We start from the raw sequence: 25,075 nt of genomic DNA on the forward strand, positions 1-25,075 counted from the left end.
GCTACTCACACCCTGTTACAGTTTAATTATAGTTTAATTTATAAACTATCTCAGATTTTTTTAATGAATTCTCAGTTAAAAAAAAGATATAATCAAGGTACAGTTCTCAATTAAATTCCACATGGTAGATTTTAACATTAATTTCTACAGAACCCTGTATGTTTCATTCCAATTAAACTCTATATCGCATAACCATAAAAAGAGTCCAATAATGATGAGTATCTTTGGAACATTTCTGTCTCTCTTGGACCTCTCTATAAACTTTCCTCTGGATATTCAGATCAACATGCCTCAGGTTATTTCCTGGTGTCTGATGTCTCCATTTTATTGTTCTCATTAAAATGAACTATGGAAAATAGTTCCCTGTCGTTCTTGCAAAGACCCCATTGCTTTCTTTTCAATCCATTAGATATTGTTGTGAATCAAATTTTGTTGCTCTGTGTGTGTGTGTGTGTGTGTGTGTGTGTGACTCTCAAACAATGCCTCCTCTCCCACTCAAAGATTAGAAGGATGAGTTCTTCATTTAACAGCCATGAAGCATTTTGATTGTCTCTTCAGGTCAGCATCTTTTCAGCTAAGACACTTACATGCCCATTGTCAGAAAAAACAATTCCCTTTTGGTAGTAAAATACCTATTTTTCCACTGTGTCCATCCAGAATGCTATCTCAATTCAATGCATTTCATTTTTTCCTCCCCACTAATAAAAACATTAGAGAGAGAGAGAGAGAGACTTATGCCTGCAAGTGTATTGAGGCTGCATCATATCTTTAAAAAGCACAGCACCTTGAATTTCATATCTACTTTATTGTGGCCATAACCGCTGTTTTATGTGGTAATATTAAATACAGCACACACTGCTTTTTAAGGATAGGTGAACTGCTTCAAATAAAATAATGAAAGACCTGATCCTTCACACAAAACTGAACCTGAAGCTGTTCTGAGGTTTGAGAAAATTAGTTTGTTATTTTATAAACTATTTTCTTATTCTTTTTCTTCTTCTTTTCTCAGAAGCAAACATACTGAAACACAGCTAGAAAAGATATCCTTATGTTTTCCAATCCTAACAAGGCAAGGGAGCACTGGACTTCTTGAGAGGAAACCTGTTATCCCAAATTGACAGCCCAAATTCTATACCAAGAAGTGAACAATTAAGTTTGGATAGGCATCCAAACTTTGGGACGCTTCCCTGAAAAAAACGGAGGACATTGTGGACGTAAATCCATCACCACCTTTAATATTTACAAGAGACTTTGACTCATTACAGACCTAATTACAGAGCTTTAGTGATGGGTCCATTGCATTTAAGGATGCTAAAGAAAGATCTGGTATTTGAACATTTTGATGGTACCAATATGAAATCATAGGAAAGCATAGACTGTAGTTTCAAGCCTGACGTGTCTTTAAACCTTATGTTTGCTGAATAAATCATCTTGGTTTCATTGTATGAAATACTGTACTGTGTTGCAGATGTTATCGGTATTTGTGGGCAAGTTATTTGGGGTTTGTGTTTGTGTTCAGACAATTTGTACCCAGTATTCATATCTTCAAAAGAATCTTCAGGAACAGACTCATTTGAGAAATGCTGACAACTTAATTTCTTGCCTTATTCACTTTTATTAGAGGTCCTGCCTCCCAGGGTTTGTAGGTAGGGTAAAAACGTACACCTCTGGAATTCCTCTGTGTGTTTTCAGGATGGCTCATTTCTCTTGTTCATAATGCTCAGGTTACTTAACATCTGAATCACTATAAATTGCAAGTCTGTCTTGTCTGAATACAGTAGCAAGACTCTTTAGTTTATAAGATCTTTGAGGATAGGGATTGTCTACAACTGCTGTTTTGGATTTGGTTTTTTGGTTTTTTTTACAGGGCCTGGAACAGTGAAGCCTCATTCTTGGTTGACCTTTAGGCACTTCCATGATAAACATGATTCATAATAAATAATAATAATTAATTAATAATTAATAAATAACATTCATTGGGTTTTGGCTACTGTCACATTCAGGGTATCCTCTCAAACATCTGAGAGAGACTTTGAGTAATCCTCTTCTTAAGACCTTCTAGAGAACCTGGAGTACTTCCATGATGTGAGACTTGGTTCAAGAGATTCTGGGGATTGCTACTCACCAGTCATCCTGCTTTCAAATGTCCTGCAGTATCATCTTGCTTTTGTGTGTTTTCCCTCTGCATCCTTGTTGCATCTTCTTGAGACTCAGGTCTCACATTCAATCTCCCAACCACTTTACCAAATCCACGGAATAAATTGAGAGCAGAAGGTACAACTCATTCAGGATGTACCAACTTTTCCTGTTTCTCTGGCATGTCTCCATGAGACAAACTGTCAATCGCTCTCTTCCTGACCCACCTTGGTAGTTGTTCTAATTTTCCTGCTGATGTCTTGTGCCATACCTCTCATTTCTGCCACTGCATTTATATTTATGTATGTATTTCAGTTTATTCAAACGCACAACCCTGATCCTTATTATCCTGAGTGCCTCCACTGAACTCAGCTGTTGTGTATCATATAGGAAGAAAAGCAGTCTGAAAAATGTCATGTAGGGTTTAATTGGTTAAAACCTACAATATGTACACAATAACACATCCCTTCTGCTCCATGTCAGATTTTCCATAGAATCTCCGGATTCATGGAGTACACCCATTCCCCCTTTCTAAGCATAATGTGTGAGATGAGAAAGGGCTTGCCTGGAAATTAAATGAGAAAGATTAAGACTAACAACTGTGGCTGGCAGGTATATCTTCTTTTTCCAAGTTAATTTAACGCGTTTACCCACGAGATAGGCATGGCAGATGACATATACATTATAATTTCAAACTATGTACTTACAAACTTTGCCCTGCGCAATCAGGCCTTTTCAGTTATTTGTAGGCCAGTTACACATTGATCCAATATGCCTTCCTCACAAAAAAGGAGAAAGGAACCTGCCTTGTAATCTGAAATCTGTCAGAATTTATCCCATAGTGGGCATGGCTGTAATGTGAACAGAATAATTAGAGGGGACTACATGGCTGCCATGGCCACAGAAACTTAATCCAAGTATGTTCAGGTAACACACAGCTCTGGGATGGCTTTATTCCAAAGGGGGCCATAGCAATCTGTCCTGTGTGAAGTGGATACTTTACACCAAGTGGCAACTCAGCCATTAGTATAAGGGTTTGGCGTAGGTATGCCTGGAAGCCCTGTAAGTGAATCTTCATTTAGGCCGTGATGCAATTTTATTTCTTTAATCAGACATTTCATGCTGAGGGCATCTCTGTAAACACAAATTTGTACAAATCTGTGCTCAGTTAATTTGGTCTTTTCAATAGATTTAGCATAATATTATCAAAAGCATCTAATTGATTTAGGAGACTAAGTCCCATTGACTTTCAATGAGAGTAAGGGCTTGCCTAACTGGAAAGTTATACTGACACATAAGGTATGAATTTAAACCACTATTAATTATACTGGTACAACTCCCATATAGACATTGTTATTCCAGTGTAAGAGGGTCATGGTGCAGGTGCAGAAGGGTCATTGTTATTCCAGCGTAAGAGCGGGGGAGAAGCGAGTTAGGTTATGTTGCTTTGAAAATGGTTTTCAAAAAAGCCACTCTCATTCTGGAATAAAAGCTCCCACACAGGGATCTACATAGGTTTGACTACAGAGGTTTAACCATGGTAGTATAATTATACTGGTATAATTTCCCACATAAACAAACCCTTAGGCTCCTAAAGCCCAGATCCACAAAGGGAATTAGGTGCCACTTCCCTGTAAGTGCTTGCAGTGTAGAAATTGCTTGGCAGTAAGCTAATGCAAATCTGATCAATGGGCTGGTGAGTAGCCATGAGACTAGAAATACCAAAACCTCCTGTAATATATGTCACCACATAAATCTTTGATGACTATAGTGATTTCACTACACTGAAATAGTTGTGTGGGGGAGGTTATACTATAGGAGCTTCATCAATATTGTCTTCATGAACTGGTTCCACACTTTAATTAGTTTTATTAAAAGCCTAATGGTGAAGCTCTCTAGAACAGTCTGAGACTTTCTCCCAGATAAAATTAGAAAATTATAATGTGATGGACTATAACATCCCTCTGACTGAGACTGCTGGACAAAACAAGTACCTGACACAATCACTGGAATTAGTTTGAAAGAGAAGTAACAGTTAACTCCAGCCTATATTTCTGGGTGATTTTAGTAGAGGAAATAGTCTTGATATAGGAGTCTGATCTTAAATATAAAAAGAAAAGGAGTACTTGTGGCACCTTAGAGACTAACAAATTTATTTGAGCATAAGCTTTCGTGAGCTACAGCTCACTTCATCGGATGCATTCAGTGGAAAATACAGTGGGGAGATTTATATACACAGAGAACATGAAACAATGGGTGTTACCATACACACTATAAGGAGAGTGATCAGGTAAGGTGAGCTATTACCAGCAGGAGAGCTGGTGGGGGGCACTTTGTAGTGATAATCAAGGTGGGCCATTTCCAGCAGTTGACAAGAACGTCTGAGGACAGCGGAGGGAGGGGGGGGAAGGAGGGAATAAACATGGGGAAATAGTTTTACTTTGTGTAATGACCCATCCACTCCCAGTCTCTATTCAAGCCTAAGTTAATTGTATCTAGTTTGCAAATTAATTCCAATTCAGCAGTCTCTCATTGGAGTCTGTTTTTGAAGTTTTTTTGTTGAAGAATTGCCACTTTTAGGTCTGTAATCGAATGACCAAAGAGATTGAAGTGTTCTCCGACTGGCTTTTGAATGTTATAATTCTTGACGTCTGATTTGTGTCCATTTATTCTTTTACGTAGAGACTGTCCAGTTTGGCCAATGTACATGGCAGAGGGGCATTGCTGGCACGTGATGGCATATATCACATTGGTAGATGTGCAGGTGAACGAGCCTCTGATAATGCAGCTGATTTGATTAGGCCCTATGATGGTGTCCCCTGAATAGATATGTGGGCACAGTTGGCAACGGGCTTTGTTGCAAGGACAGGTTCCTGGGTTAGTGGTTCTGTGGTGTGGTGTGTGGTTGCTGGTGAGTATTTGTTTCAGGTTGGGGGGCTGTCTGTAAGCAAGGACTGGCCTGTCTCCCAAGGTCTGTGAGAGTGATGGGTGGTCCTTCAGGATAGGTTATAGATCCTTGGTGAAGCGTTGGAGAGGTTTTAGTGGGTGCTTAAGGTGATGGCTAGTGGCGTTCTGTTATTTTCTTTGTTGGGTCTGTCCTGTAGGAGGTAACTTCTGGGTACTCTTCTGGCTCTGTCAATCTGGTTCTTCACTTCAGCAGGTGGGTACTGTAGTTGTAAGAACTCTCGATAGAGATCTCGTAGGTGTTTGTCTCTGTCTGAGGGGTTGGCGCAAATGCGGTTGTATCGTAGAGCTTGGCTGTAGACAATGGATCGTGTGGTGTGTTCTGGATGAAAGCTGGAGGCATGTAGGTAGGCATAGCGGTCAGTAGGTTTCCGGTATAGGGTGGTTTTTATGTGACCATTGCTTATTAGCAGCGTAGTGTCCAGGAAGTGGATCTCTTGTGTGGACTGGTCCAGGCTGAGGTTGATGGTGGGATGGAAATTGTTGAAATCATGGTGGAATTCCTCAAGGGCTTCTTTTCCATGGGTCCAGATGATGAAGATGTCATCAATGTAGCGCAAGTAGAGTTGGAGCATTAGGGGACGAGAGCTGAGGAAGCGTTGTTCTTAGTCAGCCATAAAAATGTTGGCATACTGTGGGGCCATGTGGGTACCCATAGCAGTGCTGCTCATTTGAAGGTATACATTGTCCCCAAATGTGAAATAGTTATGGGTGAGGACAAAGTCACAAAGTTCAGCCACCAGGTTTGCTCTGACATTATCGGGGATACTGTTCCTGATGGCCTGTAGTCCATTTTTGTGTGGAATGTTGGTGTAGAGGGCTTCTACATCCATAGTGGCCAGGATGGTGTTTTCAGGAAGATCACCAATGAATTGTAGTTGCCTCAGGAAGTCAGTGGTGTCTCGAAGATAGCTGGGAGTGCTGGTAGCGTAGGGCCTGAGGAGGGAGTCTACATAGCCAGACAATCCTGCTGTCAGGGTGCCAATGCCTGAGATGATGGGGTGTCCAGGCTTTCCAGGTTTATGGATCTTGGGTAGCAGATAGAATACCCCTGGTCGGGGTTCCAGGGGTATTTCTGTGCAGATTTGTTCTTGTGCTTTTTCAAGGAGTTTCTTGAGCAAATGCTGTAGTTTCTTTTGGTAACTTTCAGTGGGATCAGAGGGTAATGGCTTGTAGAAAGTGGTGTTGGAGAGCTGCCGAGCAGCCTCTTGTTCATATTCGAACCTATTCATGATGACGACAGCGCCTCCTTTGTCAGATTTTTGATTATGATGTTAGAGTTGTTTCTGAGGCTGTGGATGGCATTGTGTTCTGCACGGCTGAGTTTATGGGGCAAGTGATGCTGCTTTTCCACAATTTCAGCCCGTGCACGTCGGCAGAAGCACTCTATGTAGAAGTCCAGTCTGTTGTTTCGACCTTCAAGAAGAGTCCACCCAAAATCCTTCTTTTTGTAGTCTTGGTAGGAAGGTCTCTGAGGGTTAGTATGTTGTTCAGAGGCGTGTTGGAAATATTCCTTGAGTCGGAGACGTCGAAAATAGGATTCTAGGTCACCACAGAACTGTATCATGTTCGTGGCGGTGTGGGGGCAGAAGGAGAGGCCCCGAGATAGGACAGATTCTTCTGCTGGGCTAAGAGTATAGTTGGATAGATTAACAATATTGCTGGGTGGCTTAAGGGAACCACTGTTTTGAATAGCACTCTGCCCCTACTGGCATGACCTCATGTGCATGGTGCAGGTGAGGTCACATTGGTGGGCGCCAGGCAGTGTACTTTTCAAAATGGCATCCCCATGTGGCATGATCTTGTACACACCATGCATGTGACATCACGCCAGCAGGGGTGGGCCCATGCTGTTCCTGGAGTTTCCAGCATGTCTGGTATTCTGGGAATGCATGAGTGGCCACCCTAACTGCATCTCGACGCAAGTTTGCCAGATCATGTCCACAGACTCATGGTAGGGGACTCATGCTAGTGCTCTAAAAAATAGCCATGGAGATGTTACAGCTCGCGCTCTCAAGCACTCCGCTCCCAGATTTCAGAGCCTGAGCTCCAGCCTGAGCCACAACATCAAAGCCCCATGTGCACAGCTATTTTTAGAGATCTAGCACAAGCCCTGCTAGCACAAGTCTATGGATCCAGGATGGCTCCCAGGTTCAGTGTAGACGTGCCCTTTGTGATTTAGTTTACTAAGAAAACTAAGATGTTATTTCTCTCAGTATGGTGGAGTCAGTCAAGTTGTTGAAGACCAGACTATATTCTGCCTTATACCATACTAACTAACTAACAACATTGCCAGCTAAAGTCAGGCTCTAATATCCTTATTGGAAATGATGATACATGAGGGAGAAAAAAATATAACCAACTTGATTTTAAAATCCCAAGGTAAACTGGCCGGGGTGGAAGTTAGAACAATTTCATTTGGACTTGTAAGCTTAGCAAATGCAACACTGAAATCACTGATCGAAAATAAAGAAGCTTAACATTTTATTTTGCAGAATCACATTTCTGGCCGTAACATAGTTCAACAACTACAACAAAAACAGATAGCTTTCTAATCTGTATTAAGTGTATCTGCATACGTCTTTTGTTTCATGTTGTAAAAGTACTAAAGGCAAGGAAAGTTAGTTTTATTCTGGCTTCAAGTGGCTTCAAGATAAACAGTTGCAGCCCTAGAGATGAAAAGAAGAAAGTCCATCACAGAACACAAGAATAACCTCACAAATTCTCATGATTGAAAACAAGTTGCAACTTGACCTCTGCAGAGGCCTTAATATGTAAAGCCGCCTCACTATCTGCATCCTGCTGAAGAGAATATTCCTTCAAAACTGCAACTGTAATCCCCGGGAGAGCAACATTTCTCTGAAAGAGTTTGTATGGTACAGGCACTGCCTTTCTGTACTATCAATGTGGTATAAAAACAACATAAAAATATGTCCTGAAATAAAACATCTACATTGTATCCAATCTTGTCTGTTTATCTATGTACTCATAATGGTATGTAGTATATATGTGTATATATAAAATACAAGAAACACTATACGGTATGTAGCATTGTACTTTTACACAAACATTTTATTACAGTTATTGGTGCATGTAAAGTATATACAATTCTGCATACTGTCTCCCATATTTTATCTATAGGGATTGCACCTTCACTTCTCTTCATCAGCCTTCCAAGTCTGTCCTACCAGCAGCTTTCTGGAGGCATACAGGATAAAACTTTCAAAAGCAGCTAAGTGATTTAAGAGCCCAAATCCCATTTTCAAAAGTGAGATAGGCACTTAGGTCTGGGGCATGCTATGCTACCAGCCACCTCTCTCGGGTGGCAGATCAGGCTAGACTTCCAAGACTTCAAGATCTTAACTTTGCGGATGATATGGTTCTGTTGGACATAGATGATGATGCCATGAAAACGAGCCCTATCAATGTCCAAGGTGAGGCCGCCAAAGTAGGATTAAAAATCAGCCAAAAGAAAATGAACTCATGATCATTGAAAGAGGAGTCAGCAATGATGGTGTGTATGTGATTGATAGTGAAGAACACCGCATGGTTAATGAGTTTGTGTATCTCAGAAGCATAAGCAGTGCTGATGGCCAACTCTATAAGGGGATGAAAGCAAGAACGGGAAAGGCACGTGGAGCTTTTCTGAGACTGCCAAATAGCTGGAAAAATGAAATTCATACAAAAATCAAGATAAAGTTATCTAGTGCATTGTGCTAACCACATTGTTATAGGCTCCTGAAACTTGGCAAATGCTAGAATAGGAAACATAGCACATTCCATCAGAGATGCTTGCTGAGAATATTTGGTGTCTGCTAGTGGGATAAAGTAACCAATGCTGATGTGTTACAAAGGACTGGCCAACAGACTGTAGAGACAATTATTTGAGAAAGAAGGCTGAAGTGGTTTGGGTATGTTGTACAAATGTCAAAGAGCTGTATTCCTAGACAAGCCCTTCATTGAACACCATGTGGTGGAAGACGGAAAAGAGGAAGACAATAGATGACATATCAGGAAACCACTGAGAATGAGGTCACTGGCATGGAAACAGACTACAATGGACCAAGAAACATGGCATTAGACAAAGGCAGGTGGAAAAACTGAGTTGCTGCATGTGTCACGCAGCACAAGAGCATCTAATGAAGAAATAGGCCCTTAGGAGGAGAAGCTTCACGCTGTTCTATGTGAGCTCTTATGCCACACTCCTCACCGTCGTATCAGAGCACGCTCCACTCGTGTATTCAGCCCAGATGTTAAACCACGTGTTTAAATCCCATTTTCAAAAGTGACTCTGTTAAGTCAGTTAGACATTTTTGAAAATTTTCCCCATAATCTCTGGAAACCCTTGCGGAATAATCAAGAACACAGCAGTTCAGTGACAGTGGGATTTGAGACCCCTGCAGCAGCGAAACAGTTAATTTTTTTATGAAGACTCAGGGGAAAAAAACAGACTCGGAGCAGCCTTGTGTTGGGAGGCGGGTTAGAAAATGAGGCTGTTGCTGTTGTTTTCATTGTGTGCACTCTAATCAGGCAGAGTAAGAACAATAATGCATGTAATGCTGATTTTGGAATGTGTCCATGCAGCTTTTCCCAGGCTAGGCAGCCTTGGGAACCACTGATAGTGTGGCACACCAGGGGCACAGCCTCAATCACCAAGCACAGGGCAGGGCAGCCTTTTCTGGGGATAAAATATGTGAGAGATGACAAGAATCTTCCCAGCATGGGAAGTGGTAATAACCAAAATATATATATATATATATATACGCACACAACGGTGCAAAACTGTGTGAATACAGCACGCACTGTAGCCTTCCTGCAGGCCAGGCTCATGTTGGAAAGGTAGAATATTATTTTTCTTTTCCTCCCTTTTTTGTTTGTTTGTTTCCCCTTCTTGCATTAGACATCCCCTCCCCCACCCTCCAGTACCACGCTTTGAAGCCAAGATGAAAGCAGTGCTGTGGCTGCTGGCACAGAGAGGATACAGGGAGACTGACTGAAGTGTGCTTTAGTTTAAGAGGCCATATTTTTCTTGTAAGTATCCGGGGGGGAGAGGGAAGAAAGTTATTTAGCTAAAAACGATATATTACCACTTCATTGAAAAGTATATTGTATATCTTGGATTGAAATATGGTCCTGTTTTTCAAAGCTTTTTGTTTCAAGGATGGCGGGTTTAGGGTAGCTAAGATGTAGCATTCTCCCGTAAAGCAACTGCCCATGTTTTATTCATAAAACCTGCCACATAAGGGTATGATGAGAACTGACACACCATGTAATAGCTCAGTCAAATCAATGCTGTTTATTTCTTGGTAGTAGAAGTTACGTAAAAATCAGTACCAAAAAAACACCTCTTGTTTTTAAATAGAAAGAAGGATTTTTTTTTAACAACAAGGATCCAAAGCATCGTCAAGTTTTCATTTGTTTTTCAATTTTCCAAGGAGATGAACAATTCCCCTGGGCCAGTCGTCTTCAAAAAATCTGGAGGAGAGAGAGGAAGAATTTACAAGCATAGGCCCTGCTTCTGCAAACACTTAAATATGTGCTTAGCTACTATACAAGAGGAATCCCATTGGGTTATATCCTGGCCCCAGTGGAGTCAGTGAGAGTTTTACCCATGGACTTTAACAGGGGCAGGATGTCACTCACTGCGCTGAATTTGTGTCCATGCTTATAGGATCAGGACCTTAGGGTTACATTCGTCATCTGAGCCAAACTAGCGAGCTGATGCTGGATGTCGTGTATGAGGGTTCTACTGAGGCTGACGGAGGAAGGAATCCTGATGCTTAAGCTCATGGAGCAGCTGCTGAGCTACAGTGGAACCATTTGAAGACCCTAATGCTCTAATAGCCCCTGTTGTTCCTGTATCTTCACTTGCAGGGAGTGATAGGCCAGACAGTGGCAGATCTATGATCAGGAACTACTTGGTTAGATTGGTTTGGACTGCTGCTTTAATCTTTAACCAATATCACCGAAGTTCACTTACCTATAACTTAATTTACAGTTTAGAATTTCACACTTATTTAACATCTGGTTCTTACCACTAAACTATCTGGCACTAGCTAAATTCTGTTCCAACTAAACAGCAGCATTACCATTTAAATCAATATGCAAAAAAAAATGTCGTTTTCTTGGGGGCATCCTCTAATGGGAGTTCTATGATCAAAGCATAATATTAAATTAAACTTTCAAGCTAAATGTTCTCCTGTAGCAAAAACAGTACTAATTAGCATGCCTAAGAATTTTTTGGAACCCATGGAAGAAAGAAATTACAACAATTGGTAAATATGCCTTGAAGGATGCACCACATGCAGCACAGAGAGTTACAATTTCTAACTAATGATTTATTTTGAACTAATCCTGACCCAGTTGCTGTCTACTAACTGCAAGCCAACTTTCATAGGTCAAGTATCTTGGCGTACAGAGTAAGCCATGTATGCTGCTGAAGGGAGACCATTAAGCCAATTCTCAACTGGATGTAGCTAGTTCTATATTAGAGATTAATGGACAAACTAAAGAGTCGTGAAATAGCTGATACATTTTACAGCAAGACAGATTATGCATGAAATAACCCAGGGGTCAACTTCGGGAAGTAACACAGGAATATTAAGAGTTCCTTCTTACATTCGTACTAGGATACCAGGCTGGTATTTTTTCAAAATAATCAACTTGCAAACAAGAAGCAGGTAGACATACAGGTGGACCAACCTATTCACAGAGCCCAAAGTGACATCCTGTTAGCATCATGAGCAGACACTGAAGAGGTTTGGTATGGCTGATCTTTCTTGGAAGACCAGAATCATTACATGGTTGTATTTTAGTTTGGGGCTGCAGCGTGCCTCTTGTTTATATACCATAGATCTGCTAAAGCCTCTCTGTCCTCCAGATAACCCTGGGATGGTATATTAAGGCATGTCTATTATTTGCTGTATTTTGTTTAGCCAAATTATAATTGTAGGACTCTCTTTTGTAACTACAGTGATACATTTGCTATCAGCCATTCTTTAAAAAATAATACAGAACCTTTCAGGAGTTTAAGTGGGAGGAAATATGAAGAATGACGTAAAAGGAAACATCCAACATATAAATCAACTGCCATAATTGACTTGCCAAGACACTGGGCAATGAACCTTGCATATCAGAAGACCACATGGAACTCCATTGCTCTAAATCAACCTGTGAATAATAATACAGTAGTGCAAGAATGTTAACTGAAAGATTAAGTCAATGGAATAGAACAATGTTGCATAAATATGCTCTCCTGGTGCTACATAAAATTCTGCTATGGATCAGAAACTGGCTGAAAGAAAAAGAGAAAAAAGAACAATGAAGATTTAATTTTCAATATGACAAAAGATCAGCAGTAGGGTGATCCACGGTTCTCTCTACTAAACTCAGCAAGGTTTATATAATTAAGGGGGTGAACCAAGAGGCATCAGTATTTGCAGATGGCACAAGATTATTACTCAAGACCAGAGAAAACTGAGAAGCTTCAGAGTGGCTTACTGCTGGGGAATAGGCCACATGATGGCAGAAGTCTTTGTTGACAAATGCAAAGTAATGCACATTAGAAGGATAATAATTTGAACTGCTTACACATGTTGCAGGGTTCTAAATCAGCTGTAACCATCAGGAAAAAGACTTGGGTACCAGTCAGAACAGTGCAGTGAAAATTTCTGATCAATGTACAGTAATATTAAGAAAGTAAAAAGACAACTGTTACGATTCAAACAGGGATTGTTATATAAGAAGAATATAGAGAGTTATAAAAGTTAATGCTAAACTTTTGGAAGGGTTGTTAAGACTTATGATTAAGGGGTTAAGTCAATCTCTAAATACTAGGGATTCAGAATAGACCAATGTGGGAGATTATCCCACATCTGCCTAACACAAGGTTCTTGCACTTTCTTCTGAAGCATCTGGTGCTGGCCACTGTCTGGGTCAAGTTACTGGGCTAGATGGACCATGAGTCTGATCCAATCTGGCAACAGCTGTATTCCTAAGGTATAGAATAGAAAATAATTCTTATATTTGAACTTTTAGTACAGACTTTAATAATTATAGAATCAATTTCATATACAAGTTTTGCTTTTCCATTGTCATCTCCTATTTGCCACAGAAAGGTTCATGAGCACCAGCCATGATTTAACCTTCGCAGTGACATTCTTTATCTTATGAACTGCATATTAAAGTGAACAAAGTCATGTCTTGCATACAGTAGCTCAGGATTTGACTCTTTCATCCCAATATGGTATTAACCTATGTCCATTTTCTCCCCAATCACAAGATTTACTCACAGCAACTTTGGGTCTGCACACAGAACTCCCAGATAAACCACTGGAATTCCATGCATGGACAGCTTTCACCATCATCTGTCCCTTTATTGTGCTACAAATACTCAGCTAAAAGTTACTCTAGCTATTATCTCTATGAATTCTTCAAAAATCTACCTTGTTTACACATCCTGAGCATCCAAAAGGTTTCATTCAGTTGATTAACTTAGGTCTAAGGGAAAGTGGTTCCCTCCTTCACCCTCTGCTAATAGGCTGATATGTTACTGATATGTTACTTAGGGCCAGATTCTGCCTACACACTTGTTCATTGTTTCAGTTGAGATTAATGAGTGCCACTAGCACTGACTGATTCACTAAGAAGTAGGTAGCAGTTAAATAGAAACATTTTTTGAGGCATGGATAAACAGAGAATATTCATATACAAAGGGCTAACCCATTTCTCATGTTGAGTGAATGCCACACAAAGGGAGTGGGTTATTTTACTTGTTTAACTTACCATTGTCCCTTTTTAGACAGAGGTGGGTTTTTTTAAGGGTATGCAAAGGAATCCTACTGCCAATGAGCAAAATATTTCATGGCTTGGATGTCAGCAGAGAGCTATATTTCATGACTGACTCGTAGTAATAAGATTGGGTTTCTTTTAAAGTATGAGAACACCCCAAGGTTATAGTATGTTTACAGCATCCCAGAGAACTGCAGTAGGTGGATATACTCAAGCCAGCTATATGATGACTTGTTCAATTAACTCACTGCTACCATCCCAGTACTCCCCCATGAATTGGGCTAGAAAATTTTACCTGACACACATTACTCCAAAGCCTAAGTTTGCTAACCAGGGTGAAAGACATCCGCCATGTCCCCTTCCATCTAAGGGAATGAAACAGTTAATACTGTTAATCATAACCAGCTTGGAAATCAAAGAGCATTTTAAATTCAAAAACCTGAAAAGTTTAATCCTTATTTTTCTGCTTTCCCTTTGTTCTCTAATAAACAAAATCTCTCCAAAAAAAAACATGCTAAGAGCAGAGACAGTTGTTGTGTGACTGTAATAAACAAACAGAGGGTTTTTTTCTTGTTAAAATGTGTACTTTTTTATACTCTTCAAATATATAAACCACAACATAGGAAACTGTGTGATTAAGGCTATACAAACATCTCCAGGCTGTGATGACATCTCAAACTTTGACACTTAATTACCAGTCTCTCCCACCTAACCCTCAACTTTCAATGACTACAAAACATTTTTTTACCTGCAACTTGTATTTCCTTGATTCAAATTCAGTCTCAACCACATTGAAATGTTTTGCTCTGCCACACAATGGAGTAGTAATCAGAATAGACTCTTTTGTCTTGAATTACGTTGTGCTCCATCTCCCGAACTCCCCCATCAAAATTACCAGCACACTCTGGAACAAATAGAATGATTTTTTAGAAAGGGGGAAAACACATAATTAATAATACCCTATCTGAATAACCAATTAAAGGTTTCTCACTGCATAAGTGGACACAAATTCAAACTTTATGTGAAAATGTGAGAGTAATTAAACTGACAAACATATGGTCTTCTGCTGCCACAGCTACGTTGTGAAGCACAGAGAGGACAAGAAGGCTCTGGTAGGCTCTGGAGGTAGGGGCATATTCTCTTCTACTGGAAATAAGGCCAAGGAATGACTGATACAGGAATCAAGGAATTCTTGCCAGGTCATGCAGTGTTACTGAGACCAGAACCAAAGAACATCATATCTTTGGCTGAAATGTTTTCTTCAGAAAAAAGAAAATACTTTCCCTTGGCTGCTTGAATTTGTAGATAGAAAGAGAACGAACTCTGAGTGAGTTTGAGATGACTCTCAGAGTGAACGCATCACAACCAGTCCCAGCAGCTGATAGAAAACCAGAGTTTGATGCAACAGACTCAGCTTCAAATGGAGAGGAGCTCCCAGTTAGCCAAGTTCCAAACAAGTGGTTACCACTACTCTTCACTTTCTTCAATGGGACCCACTGCTGACAATTGTCTTTGTGATTACTTGGGATGCTGATGTCAGCTTCAAGAGATGCAGATCCCAAGGGGGAAAAAATCTGAAAAATCTCTGGTGCTCAGAAGCAAGTGAAGATGTGTGCCTTGAAAACCTGCTGAGGACCGCTAATTCCCTAGGCTACCTGCTTGAATCATCACACCAACACCATCTTAGGGGAATGATTTAACCGTGTCAGAAGCAGCACTGGGCAATCTCCCTCTGTTCTCTTTTTGATAGTGAAACACATGGAAGTTGATCCTGAAAGATTAGGAGACCCGGTTTCACTTCCCATCTCTTCTTGTGTAACTTTGGGCAAGCTACTTAATCTCTGCATGTATCAGTTTCTCCCCCTGTCAGATGGGGATAATAATAGTACTTCCCTAACTCATAGGAGGGTTTATTAGGATATCTAAATAAATAAGCACTGTAGGCACCATGCACTTTCCAGCACTGGGGGATTCCCTTTGTCAGGGGAATCTCCAGGTGCCTCCTTAGGGCAGCTTGTAAATCTCTTTTACATGCTGGAGCAGCACAAAAGGGACTTTCCCAGGGTGGAGGATCTGGCCTATAGCTTTAGTTCTAAAAATCACATCAATAAAATCTTGTTCCACTTAACATTTTAGAGTCACGCATTTTTATATTTCTAAAGGGGGAATTATCCATCTATGCTGAAAGGCACTTAAAGAGGTACCACTATGTGGTTCTCTCTACACACACAAGTAATACTGAGTAATATGGGCCACTTCCAGGTTCTCACTGTTAAAGCACTTACCTCTATTGCAATTACATGTATCTCTCTGTGCTTCTTGGTCCTGCCTGCACCACAATACACCATTCTCTCCCCGATTGTGAAGGCACCCATTGCCACAGTATTTACGGCCATAGGACCACAGATGTAGAGTCAATGCTGAAAATGCAGTTCTACTTTACACTGTAATCATTCTGTAAGACAGTTCCATGGTTGCTTTAGCCCTGCGGTAAACATGGCACTAATGGCGGGAGGAAGTAGTTCAGTGCCAGTGCACTAATACATGCTTAACTCCAGTTCTCAAGCATTCGTCTGATGGTGTTGCAAGAAAAAGTGCCTGCATAAATGGGAGGGGGAGAGGCTGTGGCGGAAAGGAGAAGAGCTTTTCTGATTCAGTATCCCTGTCACTGCCTTTGTCTGTCGCCATCACACGGTGATTGAGTTACATCCAAGGGAAGCCGGCTATGGGAATGAATCACTCTTCTAGCACCAGCACAGAAGCACTCCCACCAGAGCCCCAGTGACAATACAGGGCAGCAAAAGAGCACAAGGATCTCTAGTGGGCCTTCAAAATTTGTCTAGCTATACTATGCTGCAGCTTTTCTGCATAGTATGTCATACAGTGCATTAGCAACTAGCCTGTTTGTCTTGCATTACAAAGGCAGAAAGAGACATATGGATACGTGTAGGGAAGGCAGTACATTACCACATGCACTGTATATCTGACATAAAATCCTACTTTATTTCCCTAATAAATTCTATGGAATAAGCATTACTTCCCCATCATTAGGGGATCAAGATTTTCACAAACGATGTGTTTTTGGGCGCCTCCAATTTAGAATGCCTATTTTAAAGCTCCTTAGAGGGGCCTGATTTTCAAAGGGTGGGTGCTCAGGACTTCCTTAGAATCAAGCTTCTTTCAGCAGTCTCAAGGGGGGCACCCTAAAAGTGAGGCACTGAAAATCTCTAGCCAGTTTAAAAACCTTGCTCATGGATTTTATCATGACCCAAGAACTCTGGGCACATAATATCTCTAGTAAAACTACAGCTATTGCAAACGTGGTTCAATGTGCAAAAATAAGTGGTGCTTAGATATTTAACAACACAGGCTATCTCTACTCTGGAAAAAAAGGCCAACTAGTCAGCACACATGTGGACTCTGTTTAGACATTCCAAGTATAACTGGTAAACTATACTGGAGTGACATTGCAATTCTGAAAGCTATTGGGCCACAGGCTGACTCTTCAAACAGTATGTGCTTGTGAAGTGCCTTGGATCCCAATCCTAATTGAGGCTTTTGAATACTGCACTATAGATATCAAATAGTAAAGGGAAGTTATCTCTCTATAGTACTTACATGGCTCCCTGTAACAGGGTGGCTCACCCCGTAAGGACTGGAGGCCGAGTGTAGCATTAGCCAAACCTGATTGGAATGAGCCATGGGAGAGGTTAGATGATTGTATCATAAAGAACAGCAGGAGGCTGCAATGAAGGGAGAGAGAGGTGAGCCACAGTGATGGAGAGAGTCCATAAATTTTTTAAGAGAGTTGACTGATCAGACCAGATACATATCGGCAACCGAGCAGTTTTAAATACAATGATGTCACATTTGCACAGCAGAAGGATCCCAAGGCATTTTCAAACCTTTGAGCAAGGGATTTATAAACCAGATACGGGAATCACTTTGCCTCCCTACTGAAGTGCTGTCCCTTCAGTGGTGAAGGAAAGCAACACCGCACAACAGTTCTGAATAAGAATATTGTATTCTATCGGAACTGCTGGGAGAAATTAGGTAGTCCGAAAGTAGTTACCCAACGCAGAATACGACCACAGCACTCGTGTTCACGGCCCTACATTTTCTAAACAAACTGAAGGATCTTTAGTGACCACAAATGGCAAAGTCATGTTACACTGAAGACAGCAGCTTTTGTGGCACAGAGCATCCTAACACCAGTATTTGGTTCAAACTTCAATCCCCTTCTGAACGTCACTTTGCGTAGTATCTGGGCTTTCTTTGGTGATTACTGACTCAAGTACCAACTGTGCCACTACCAAGCCATGATTAGTTTATACCAGGTATGCCAAGACCATAGCTGGTGGTGAGATGGCGGCAAGCAGCCAAGAGTTTGAGGTAGATATTTGTTACATTTCTAGGACTGAAATACCACTAATGAAAGTTTGGTTTGTGCTGTAGTTGTAGTGCTTGTAGAACTGTGGCTCTACAAAAGTGTCTCTCTATATTTTAACTAAAAGCACTTTCCTACGGAGCTATGTGGCAGCACGAGACAGATTTGTGTGCTGGCTGCATTAACTTGCTTCTGCACTACCCACTTCTCTTCCACTGACATACATTGTATTTCTATCTCCAACTTTCCCTGTGTACACTTTCCTCACAGCTTCCTTATCCTGCTGCCACTGCTTGCTTCATGCCAGCCTGGCCATCTGCCTAAAGACTTCACTAGCAGCAGCATATCCTTACTAACCCATGGCAAACCCTCTTTCTTGGCCTAAAACTTCCCTCCACATGCTAGCTTTTAGGACTAGTCCCCGCCCCCCCCCCTTTTTTTAAATCCTTTCTATGATGGTGCATAGCCGCTCTCTCTAAACAATGCATATTTTGAAGGTTCTGCTAAGCACTATCTGTATACGTTACCAAGGAAAATTTCTTACACTCAACTTTGATGTATTGAAAAGAAAAGGGGAGGAAAAACCTGGGGGGGGGGGAATTGTGATGTAATCCCCAAGGGAAGACTATGTCCAAGAGTAAGATTCTTGATACTAATCTTTCCATATGTCCTCACTAATAAACACGGTAAGAAATAATTACAACCATGCCTGTTTATCTCAAATCCCCTGGAAAATATTAATTCACCAAAAGAATGTTCTTCTGTATGATTGACTTTATGAGATTGCAACGCAGAACTCGCTAACTCTCAAAGGTTCCAGCCTTTGAGAGCATGGCATTCAAGGACAGAACTTGACCCTCTTTCTGGTCAAGAGTAGTAAAGGTATTATTGTAAACTAAACTGTCAACACTAGCCGGAGAACTGCAGCCAGTAAAAATAATGGCCTTGTTTGTGAAATGCTGTTGATGTAGCATTTCAAGACAACACTTCAGCACTTGGGGCTGCTAGGGCACCAAACTTTTTTTTTATATTTTTCCTATTTTGGCTGGATAATACAGTAAAGCAGGGAGTGCCATGGGGCATTTCAAATGTGCTGGTGCCTTATGGAGTACAAGGAGGGCCTGATTTTCAGTAACCACATGCACCTTCATGTTGCAGTACGTGTGCAAATCAGGGATTTGCACATGCACGTGGCTAGCTAGGCTAGTGATCCTGTGCCTCCACAAATCCCCAGCTAGCCATGTGCACATGCAAACCCCTTTTGCATGTGTGCATATGGTCACACATGAAAATCAGGCCCTCATATCGGAGCAACAATTCGATCAATATTATCTGAATTTCTCCTTTGATCTGAAGAGATTTGCAGTGCCAGTGAGATCTTTGTTTCTGAAGGGTTTATTGGCTTCTACTGATTCTTCCCTTTCCAAAGTATTCCTTGTTTTCTTTTATGTCACAACTGGTTGCTTTGGAGGATTAGCTTTGCAGGTGGGGGGAAAAGCTGTAAAGCCAGAGGGATCTCTTTTCAAAGTTTTCTATGACCATCCATTGAGCTTTGGAGGTGTTTTCATTCAGGCGAGTAACAACTCTGAAATAATTTCTAAGCAGTTTTTCCTTTGCTCAGATACAGTTCCTGCCATACTCCATGCACCCCCAGTTAAGCCAGTACATTTCATGAATGACACCTAGAGTTTATCCAAAAAGAAAAGGAGTACTTGTGGCACCTTAGAGACTAACCAATTTATTAGAGCATAAGCTTTCGTGAGCTACAGCTCACTTCATCAGATGCAACCAACATTTATCCAACAGCCTGGATCAGTGCAGTCCCATAACCAAAGACTGAAAATATAATAGTAAGAAAGAATGGAGAAGTCTGTAAACTCCATGTGGTAGAGTAGGGCTTATGAGGAAGTAAGATGGGGACAGCAGCTTTCCAGTGTACCATTGTGACTGAAACACAATTTGCTCCTAGATTGACTGGTTTTTGAGTTGGTTGGTGCCACAGTTCTGATACTCTTCCAAGCCTTTCTGACATATGGTCTTGTGGTTAAGGTCTGGCCTGGGACTCAGGAGATTTAGTCTCAATTGTTGCCTTTGCTAGAGACTTGTGACTTTCCATGCCTCATCTGTAAGTTGGGGGTGACAACACTGATTTCTCCCACCCTATGTCTTATCTACATAGACTGTAAGCTCTTTGCGGAAGGGACTGTCTCTTACCATGTGTTTGACAGTGCCTAGCACAATGGGACCCTAATCTCAGTTAGGGCCTCGGTGCTACTGTAATAAATAAATAGATATAAGAAGATGACTTTTCTTTCTTTTATCATGTAGCTTCTATGAAGAAGTTCAATTCTATCACTCTGGACTATCATCCTCTCCAGATAACATTACTTACTATAAGAGACTTATTGGTCTCCTACCCTCTTTCTGAGGCTTTCAATTTTCTTTACCAGTCAAACTCAGAATAATGCCTCCTAGCTTAGCAGACTCTCTAGAACAGGCAGATGTACTGACGATCGTTATTTACAGGCTGTTGCACCACAGTTCTGCCTGGTGTTTTACAATTCACTAAGATTTCATTGGCAAAACAAGCTACAAAAGTCATGTCAAAATGAAGAAAGGAATAGCCACCTGAAGATTCCATACCAGGTAGGTATCGTCTGCCCTAGACAGACATAAAACAACAACAAGGTCTCTGTTCCAGAGATCTCACCATCTAATATGGCTTGAATATTACTTTAGCCCCATCATCATCACTGTCTGGCATCCTGAGCTTCCAGGTGAAGTCTGACAGGGTAGCGGTGCAGAAGCCCCTATGTCTGCAGCCTCAGCCTACCCTCTGACCCCCAGCAAGAGGGATTTTGCTACTCTTGTGGCAGCATGTGGCATTTCTTTTAATAAAAATCACCAAAGCAAAAACAGATGATAGAGTCGCCGTTGCTGAGATACTACAAATAAGTAAACAGTCTTTTTGCTGTTGCTATTTTTCTTTAATGAGGATCGTGGGCGGGAGGCCCTGGCGCCTTGTCGGTGCACACAGCCCTGGCCTGCAGAAAGAGCTCTGTGCTACCCTAATCAGGCTTGATTAAATGGCAAGAGTGGTCCCTCCTGGAAGAATCCAGCTCCCTGAGGGGGGTCCCTCTTTTGAAGATTACTGCTGTTGACATCAGAGCAAAATATGAAAATCCCACCTCTTCTCCTGGATTTTATTGTGCTGTGCACTCTGCTCCCATGCGAAGAACTGGCTGTCAGAGGCATGGCAAGCTTCCAAAAACTTAGTGGTTGAGTGACAAGGAGCAGGGGAGGGCATCGCACCAGCACCAGTAAATGACTTTTCAGCAGCAGTATATTATCAGTCATTTAAAACCATACAGATGCAGTCTTCAAGTATACAAGTTATCAGGACCACAAGTCAATGCCAGGGGTGCACAAAACCTCACTCTGGGAATAATTCCAGGTGAACACAAGGCCAGTCTTTACATATTTGGACAGGCCTGCGAAACCATTATTTTGCCTCCTGCAGACCCCATCCATAACTGACTCCAGTTTACTATGGCCCTGATACAGCAAAGAGCATTGATCTCAATGGCAGCTAGGTGCCTCGGTGCTATTAAAAATCCCACTTAGGTGCCTGACTGCCTATTTAGGCACCTACATACCTTCAAAAATCTGGTACTGAAACCATCCCAATTCAGTAAAGCATTTATGCATGTGCTTTAGTGCTTTGCTGTGCTGACTCAGGGCCTACCTTCCCACCACTATGCACAGGGTTGGCTTACAAAATCTGGGGAGGAGCAGTGAGATGATTCTTTGGGATATACCCCAAATGTAACTGAGGCCTGGTCTACACTAGAAAATTAGGTTTAACTACATCTGTCAGAGGTGTGAAAAATCCATACCCCTGAGCAGCGTGGTTAAGCCAACCTAAGTCGCCATAGAGACAGTGCTAGGTTGACAGAAGAATTCTTCCTCGACCTAACTACTACCTCTCAAGGAAGGGAATTACCCTCGCTGATGGTAGGGTCTACAGTAAAGCACCACAATGGCGCAGCTCGCAGCTGTAGTGTTTTAAGTGTAGACAAGCCCTGACTCCTTTGACAGAAAAGGTGTGTTTGTGGGAGGGATTTTAGATTCCTTCTCCCCAGCCTCCTGCTGCAGAAAGGAAGGCTGCTATTCAAGCTATCAAACTATACCACTTTACACTGAGGAAGATGGTCCAGTGGGGAGACCAGTAGCCTAGGATTTGGGAGATGTGCTTTGTCACACTTCCTGTGTGACCTTGGGCAAGTCGTTTAGTCCCTCTGTGCCTCAGTTCCCCATCTCTGAAATGTGGATAATAGCACTACCCTACTGCACAAGGGCTGTTGTGAGGATAAATACCCTACAGATTGTGAGGTGCTTAGCTACTATGGTAATAGGGGGCCATATAAGTGCCTTAGACAGGTACATTTTCAAGGGTTCACAGAGAAAAGGGCTAGAATTGACTTTTAAAAACTAAATTAAAGTTTACTACTACTACTATTATTAAAGTCTATTACTATTTCCTTCAAATTAGACAATCTTAGTGGCCACATGCTTTGTCAAACTCAATAGCCAACTCTGCTTCTGGGCAAATAAATGTAGTTGAGGAATCCATAGATGAAGAGAGTCTCCTGTCTTCCTAACACTAGCATAGACTTGGTTAGCTAGAATTTTGGCTGGATGTATTCCTAGAGGTTTCATCACATAACATACTCTTTAATTAAAGATTAATCTTTAATTTCTGGAGACTCTAGGGCAATCCTGGAGGGTTGGCAACCCCATTCACCAATGAAAGTGACATGTGCTAGCCTATAAACTGGGTCATTCCCATCATTCCCATTTTGTGACCTCCTAGTCTTGGGGAGATTAGTGCAAAGTATATTTCGTACTAACAGTCTCATGGCTATTGGTGCTCTATTCATTTTTGTTGAACTGAAATCAGTGGTGGAAAGCTATTTTTGTGGTAATTGTGCAATGCACAGAAATAGCAACAATATTTTATAACATTATTTACTCATTTTATGGTATATTTTTGATGCTCTGTGGTACATCCTGACATAGACCAATGGTTTTGGTGCTCATTGGCAAAGCCCTCCATGAGATTGGCCCAACTTTTTTGTGGGCCTGCCCCCACTCTATGTGATCAAAACCTCCCCAAGACAACTCCATTACTCTGTCACAATGGAACTGTCAGCCCTGAGAGTGAGAATCCTCTGCTCTGTGGGCAGAGTTTTCTCAGCAACTGGCCACAAATTGTGGAACCTGCTTAGCAAAGAGATCAGAATGACTGCAAAACTCAGCGTCTTCAGAACAAAATGTACAAAGCAAACCACTGGCTTAGCTTTCCCTCAACAACCCCACATAGATCACACATTTGAAAACAAACATGCCAACACCCTTCTGCTAATGAGAAAGGAAAGGAGAGAGAAACAGAGAGCTTCTTGTATTCATGTTAATAAAAACACAAGGTTTTCCAATAATATAGGGATGGGCACTGTAAAAGATCCTAGAGAGACAGGAATGATTGTAAGGTCAGCCTCACAAAATCAAGCCTAAAAGCACAACCAGACATTACCTTTCTTTTTGAAACTGAGCTACCTCTGTCATTTGGTATAGAAGGTGGGCAAAACACATTCATCTGGGTTTTCTTTTAGTAGTCAGTTGGGGCAACTGTAAAACTAGGAAGAAAAAGGCTACAATAAATTTGTTTTCCCTGCGTGAAATAATGTAAAATAATAAAATATGATTACTTGTTCATAATAAAGAGAGACAATAGGCACATAGATTGTAATTAAAATATTTGAATCCAGTGGGAACTTTGCAGGATCTGGTCTGCAAGGTCTAGTCCTTAGTTAGATTTATTTCCCCTGTGACCTCAAGTAATAAAGGCCTGAAAAACTTACTCTCACAAGTAGGCCCATTAATACCAACAGGACTACATGCAGAGATTGGGGGACTACTCCAGGACTGTAGGATTGGACCCTAAGGATGAATTTGCATGATTAAAATTCCACTAAGAGAGCTTCTTAGTCTCTGCTCACTTTCTTATCATGGATTTTTCACTCCCCTTCCCTTCTCTGGGATTGTTGATGCACGCACTACACCTTCAGGCTAATACTGATCTTCAACATTACTATTCTATTTCTATTCTATTCTATTTAGATTCTTATACCACACTCATCACTGTAGTTTCTGAGTGCCTTCCAGTAGTGCATAAAGCAATATGATACACATCTGTCATCTGTCACTGTTCAAGGCCCTGATTTGGGTGAACCACCACACCCATGTGTTCCTCAGTGCAGGACTGGGTCCATAGTGCCATAAACTACAGCACAGATAAAATAAGTAACATGATAAAATTGGCCATTTTCAAACATGCTTCCCATTAAATAACTGTCAAGAGTCGCCAAAAAAACATATTTCACTTTTTGTGCTTTCCCAAATATTAAGGTTCCTGTTCAGGAAAGCACTTCCGGATGTGCTTAATTTGAAGCACATGGTAAATCCCTAGCCTAGACTTCAGTTATACTGACTTTCAGTGAGACATAATTAAGCATGTGCTTAAGTTCTTTCCTGATTGGAGCCTAAAAGAACAACAACAATATAATCTTTCCAAAATATAGCATTTTAAATCATTTAAACAGGGTAGCTGGCCCATTAAATGAAAGTGGGCTCAGCATTCCTGTTCCAGTCCAGGTGCTCTCAGTCAGGCCAATTAATAGGGTGGGGCAGCACCTGGGGGCTCTAGAAAGTCAGTCAGGAGTCAGACAGGTAAAGGGT

General features: G+C 41.3%; 1 long non-coding RNA gene across 1 annotated transcript; it reads right to left on the reverse strand.

The window, feature by feature from the left end:
• Nucleotides 1-10,493: 10,493 nt before the first annotated feature.
• On the reverse strand, nucleotides 10,494-16,481 carry LOC311519085. The gene is made up of 3 exons (XR_014711196.1): nucleotides 16,176-16,481; nucleotides 14,639-14,794; nucleotides 10,494-10,575 (listed from the first exon to the last, which is right to left on the reverse strand). It is a non-coding gene; the product is annotated as an uncharacterized lncRNA (long non-coding RNA).
• Between the last annotated feature and the right edge of the window lie 8,594 nt (nucleotides 16,482-25,075).

The sequence above is a fragment of the Lepidochelys olivacea genome, assembly GCF_965140295.1.
Source record: "Lepidochelys olivacea isolate rLepOli2 genome assembly, chromosome: 3".
NCBI lineage: Eukaryota > Metazoa > Chordata > Testudines > Cheloniidae > Lepidochelys > Lepidochelys olivacea.